Source organism: Zosterops lateralis, assembly GCF_965231275.1.
Source record: "Zosterops lateralis genome assembly, chromosome: 9".
Lineage (NCBI taxonomy): Eukaryota > Metazoa > Chordata > Aves > Passeriformes > Zosteropidae > Zosterops > Zosterops lateralis.
The window spans coordinates 27,613,886-27,619,885 of NC_139769.1; the positions used below are offsets into that span (position 1 = coordinate 27,613,886).

Consider the following 6,000-nt stretch of genomic DNA (forward strand, 5'->3'; position numbering starts at 1 on the left):
GAGGAGCCAGAGCTGTGGGAGCAGCTGTGTCACAGGCCAGGGCTGAGGGCTCACCTTCCTCACAGTGATGCCTTAAGTTTGAGCTTTCATGTATTTCAGATTCTCTGCTGCCCAGGAGTGCAGCTCTGAGCCTCATATTAAGTGCTGATGAGCTCCCTTCACAGCGTAGGTAGACAAAACAAAAAAGGACAACTTTCAGGCCCAGAAGCACAAACAAGGGTGGGCTGAAGGGAGGAACAAGAAGGATGGGACCTCACAACCTGGAGCTGCAATTGGACAATTGAACCCCAACATGAAAATGGACCAAAACTTATAAAAATGTAAGACTCTGTGACCGGTCAACCATCTTGTGACCATTCTTAGTCTACCTTGAGTGTAGCCCTGGTCAGGCTCCTGTATTACCCAAGGTGTGCCCTAAAGGCCTTTCAGTAAAAACTGTTTTATTCTCTAGCTCTGTCTAGTCTCTGCTTCAGGTCAGCCTTCCCAAGGCATCAGCAGAAATCCCTAAATCACTCCAAATTTCTTAAGGTGAGTGTCTTCACTCACTCCATGCAGGTCATTCTGCTGTAAAGTAGTTCCCAGCATGTTTCCCTCCAGGTCATGCATTTATTTATTTGCACCAGTGCATGTTGCAAAAAATCCTTGGCTGGCTGGGGCGGCTCTCAGCTGTGTGTGGGCTCAGCCTCTGTGTGTGTCTGGCTGGCTCTTAAATGTACGTTTTTATAGCCCTTGAAACTTGGCACGAGCTGTGTTTGGTCATCAACAACAACAACAACAAAAGATCGCTGGTGAAATTCAGACCTGGCATCACTGTTCTGCAGGTTTATCACAATGTATTGAAATGGGATTTTCTCGCTAATGTTTCCTGGCATCCATCCAAATCCCAGCATCTCATAAATTTATATTGTCTCTGCTCTGCTCAGTGGACAGGGCTGCAGCAGCTTCTCATGCAGATCACGAGAACAGCGTGGAAAAATGAAACCAGGAGATTTTCACGTGGGGAGTTTGTGTCAGCAAAGAAATTGTAGTGGTTTTGCCAGGGAATTAGAGGGCAGAAATCACAGAATCACTGCATGGATCAGGTTGGAAGGGAGCACAGGGGGTCATCTGATCCCACCTTCCTGCTCAAGCAGTGTCATCCCAGAGCACAGAGCAGAGGATTTTCCATCCAGACAGGTTTGACTGTCTCCCAATGAGGGACACTCCACACCTCTCTGGACAGTCTCTTCAGTGTGTGGTCACTGCACAGTGAACGAGTTCTTCCTCATATTAGGGAAATTCCTGTGCATCTTGCAGAGTTTTCAGTACCTGCCTACAGAAATGAGACCATGGCAAAAGCAGAGCTGAGTCAGGATGGCTTGTTGTAGTTGTAGTGGCAGGTTGGGCTTGGAATCGTGGGGCAGGGACAGCAGTTACAGCCTGCCGTGGCACCACAATTTAGGTAAGGAAAATGAGGTGCTTTGTGGCTTTTAGATGCTCTGCTATCACCATTTAGCTTGTTCAGAGGCACTTCAGTCTCAACATAGTGATAGTGGGAACAGCATATTGTGATTTATGTGGGACAGGTGAGCTTGCAGCGTGGTCACTGGAAGGCTTGGACAACTCCAGGCTTGTGAGAGGTACCCATGGCAGCTTTGCTCTCAGGAGCTTTGGGCTCAGTAAGGGATCTCTGTCTTCCAGCCACACCAATTCCAAGCCTCACTCTTCCAGTCACTCTGACGCCAAATGCAACAATTTCTAAGGTGCTGTTTCATTCATCCTCTGTGTAGCTTCTAAACATTAATTAGCACTAGATATTAAGAGGTCGAGTAAGTCAGGTGCACTGGTCTGAGCTGAGGAAAAGTCATATCCACCTGCAGGAAATGTTGCAGGGGGAAACAGATGCATCTTGGTGATAGGAGATGGGAAGGGGATGTTAGGTCATTAATTACTTAGCCTTGCATAAACAAAACTTAATATTTTGAAAAGTCTCTAATTTAAAGGGAAGGAAAAATCTTTCATCTTCTGTGCTATTTAACTACATGTCAAGTTGGGTCAATTGGAAAACCTGTTTTCATTCTTGCTCTGTATATTGATTACTCCTCCATGAACTGTTCCAGTGCACTGAGCACTGGGCTAGTTTTAAATGGGAAAAGAGTTAAGGGGAGCTACACTGCTAAGTCCAGGATCCCTGAGCCTCTGTATTCCTTCTGGTTTCTCCAGGGAGGATCCAGAGTGCAATTTGATTTACTTTTCTACAGGTTAAAGCTCATTTTTTGGCTGGTTGTTGTGGACTTAAGCTGGGGTCTTTTCAGAAGTGGTATTTGCTCAGCCTGGTGATTTTCTCAATTAAAATACAGGACTTGGTTGAAACCAAGTGTGATGAATGAATGTTCAGGGTTTATCATGGGTGTTGGTGGTTGTGTGGCATTTTGGTTTTGAGTTTTTTCTCTTTTAACTCTCCTCTTTCCCCTTTTACCCTCCATGTCTTGGTAAAAAATGAGAAGCTGGTAGGTTTGTTTGGTCCAAAACTAATTTGGAATGGAGCAGTTCAGTCGTGGGAGATTGTAGTTCATCCTTTTTTTACAATATAGGCTATGAACTCAAATCTTTTTACACATTGTAATGCCTTTACTCAGGCACTAGACAGCTTCCAGAGAGCAAGCAAGCATTAAACATTAATTTGTAACCTCAGAGCCAGGTTCTCCTTCTTCCAGCTGCTTGGAAATGGTGCATTTGGGGTTTTCTGTGGTATTGCTTTTTTACTTTTTTAATTGGCTGGTAGTATTTATTAAACAACTTACTCTGAGAAATTGCTGAAGCTCCGTGCAGCAGACCTGGATAATTTTTCTGGAGAGCTGAATGGTGGAGAGCAGAATTCCCACACAGGAGGCCCTTGGCAAAGATTTATCTTCATATTCTCCAAGGCTGCTTGTGTATATTTTCTGTGAAATGTTATAAAGTTAAGAAAGATTGTTTTCCCAATACAATCTTAAAGCTGAAATGCAGTTACGTTCCAATATAGCAAATCTGCATTTTGTGCATAAATTACTGAAATATCTAGGAGTAGTGAAATATAATGCTGTTAAACATGTCAAATGTGATGATTAAGTGATGGGATTGTTAGGAAGAAAATAGTAATTTTCTGAAAAGCTAAATGAATGATTTGGCACAATGAACTGCAAACACTACCAAAAAAAAAAAAAAAAGTGGAGGAGAATTTGCTAGTGGAGGATCACATTTGTAGGCAGTTGGTATTAAAAACAAGAGTGAAAATATTTCAGATTTTCTCAACTTAATTGCCAAGCTCGTTTCTCCCCCTGACATTATTTTACCTGCTGACAGCTGTGTGGGTGGCTCAGTAGGGCTGGGGATCTCACATCACTAATACAGTGGCAGTCACTGCTGTAAGCTGATTTCTTTGTGATACTGACACTGTGAAATGCTGCCCAGGATAAAGTGCTGCTCTGGAAGGACTGGACTGCAGCCTGAGTAACTGGACTGTGGATCAAGGAGAAGGTTCTGCCCCCTGGATTAGTCGCCTGATTACACACATTTCTTGTGTTCTATGGACACATGAAATGCTGGAGACACTTGAGACCAATTTTAACTCAGTGGCATGAATTAGTGTAGACAAAAGGGGTTTTGAACATCATTGCTGCTGCTGATGATGTGTATAAGGAGGGGAGAGATCAGTTTGACTCGAAGCCCAGGCTAAAATTTTTGAGTTAGCTATTTAAAAGAATTGCTTTACTGGTAGACTAAGCAAACTTGTTTATCAGTGTTTTTATGTTAATAAACATGTAAACCTTGTCTGTCTTTTTAGAAGCACGTGGAGAAGGATGCTTTTACCCTCTCTAGAGTACACTGTGAAACCTCAGTTAGGCCAAGGGTAACTTCCCTTTGATCACGAAATGTGTTCTTCTGAGCAGTGGTACACATGAAATAAAAAGTGAAATCAGAAGTTAAAAAAAAAAGTAAAAGGCCTTCTCAATATTACTCGAACTTAAACTAAACTGTGACTTTGATGTTCTTGGGCTTCACGTAGAGTGCTTATTGAAGCCTTTCTCTGCATTGTTAGGTGTACAGAGCTGTGGTCCAACCCCTGGCCACACCAATAAAAATAGTTTTGAGTAGCAGTTAACCCATAACTGGTTTTGCACGTTGCTTTGTGCTGTAACTTGAGACGTGGTTAATCTTTTCGTGTGTTTCCTTGCTGAAATGGGTGGTCTGTGTGAGTCAGTGATCAATGCAATGCCACCTGTATTTGGAAGGGGATGGAGGGATCTTTCCCTGCTGTCAGATGTCCACAGGATGGTGATGAAAAAGGAGGGCAGAATCCTGGTGCCCATCTCTGTCCTCATGCAGAGACTGGTGTCTTGTCTGAAGTTCAGTCCTGTCCAAAGTGCTGTTGTGCTAAATCCCTGCCTTGGTACAGCTGGGGCTGTATTACCTGAGCTGAGTCATTCCTCAGGGGTACTGAGTGCTCCTTAAGGGCAGGAAGTGGCTCTCCAAGGTTTGTTTCAAGAGCATGGTGTGTGTGAGTGCCCAGCCTGGCAGAGATCAGCAGGAGTTATGAGGCACACTAGAAATCCACAGCAAGCAGCCCCAGGAGGGCTTTAGCTCCTGCACCGTCTGTCTGCATTTTCTGTCCTCTCCTGCCCTTCTGTGCTCCCAGCCCAAAAGGAGATGTCAACGTGTTGGCAGAAACTTGTGCAAACACAGCTTGCAGAGCTGACCAGAAACCTGCCTCACATTCTCAGCTTTCCCTGCTGATTGTGGCTTGTGCCACTGGAGTGAACCACATCGTCATCCATTGGATTTACTCATGCTCCTGGAGTTCCATGAAGCTTGCTTTACCAGCCTGCATAATTCAAAGCATTTGGCCAAAGCTTTGCTGCCACATTAGCAGCAAAAGGCTCAACAAGGAGAAGGAGAACCCATCGCTGGAAGGAGTGGGGGTCCCAGTAACAGCAGACCCAGTTAAAACTGGGGTTCTCATGTGTTTGCCTCAGTCTTGAAAACATGGACAGCCAGGCCTCTGTACTTGGCAAAGAGACTAAGGAGGAGAAACTACCAGCAGTTGGTGAGGGTCAAGTCAGGAGTTACTTTAAAGAACCACTGTGAGTCCATGGGGCCAGATGGGCTGCAGCCAAAGGTGATCAGCAGCCCCAGGGATCAAAAAGCAGAAGACAAAAGCCAGCTAACTTTTTTTCCACTGGAGTCTGTGTCTCGTTTTCACGGGAGCACCAGTATCTCTGTGTTCACTGCTTGTGCTTCTTTGAAACGTCATTGCTCTGGATGGGAATTGTAGAAGAGTTGTGGTATAGGTACATTTTGTCATTCCAGACTTATGTTCTGATGTTGACAAAGCACAAGAGGCGTCATCATTATTTGATGCAGAAATTGCATTGCAGTGTCAGGGCTGTTTCTGTTTCTGGGGTTATTTGTTGTGACTTCTTAAACATGGTCATTTTTAGATAGTTGCTTCTGTCGTTTATAATTGAAAAGTCTAACTTGCTACTGAGTAGAGAAATTTTTTTATTTGAAAGAGGTTTTAGGATAACTCCCTTTCTCTTCTAGGGAGCAGTGATACCCTTTCCCATATATACACATAAGTAAAAGAGGGTTTTGTATCTGCAACCGTCAGGAATGTGCTTGGGGAGATGAATGATGCAGCCTAGCTTAAAGGCGGGATCCCATAGTGGGTCAGTTAAGCTTTATTGGTCTGCCAGACCAGATTATCATTTTATTTAACCAGAGGAGTCATTTTCATTGTTACTTTATTGCCAAGGGTGTGTCAGCATTTCCATTAGAAACCCCCTATTTTCAGGGATTTGAGTAGACTTGAGATTTAAGTGTTCTGGTCTAAAACTTGGCAAGCGTGTTCTTCGTTCACCAGCGGATATTTTCTTTATGAGATTTTAGAATGGTCAGCTGTTTCTTAAATTGTAGTGAAGGCAAGAGGGTTTTTTCCCCCTTGGTTAAACAGATAGGACTATTTTTTCCATCTCATTTATT

At 43.8% G+C, this 6,000-nt stretch overlaps 1 protein-coding gene across 2 annotated transcripts in view; it reads left to right on the forward strand.

The window, feature by feature from the left end:
* The window catches only part of RASAL2 (RAS protein activator like 2), a gene marked incomplete at its 5' end in the record, with an annotated part of 163,455 nt that overhangs the window by 51,151 nt on the left and 106,304 nt on the right, over window positions 1–6,000 (forward strand). The gene's annotated exons all lie outside the window — the stretch shown is intronic.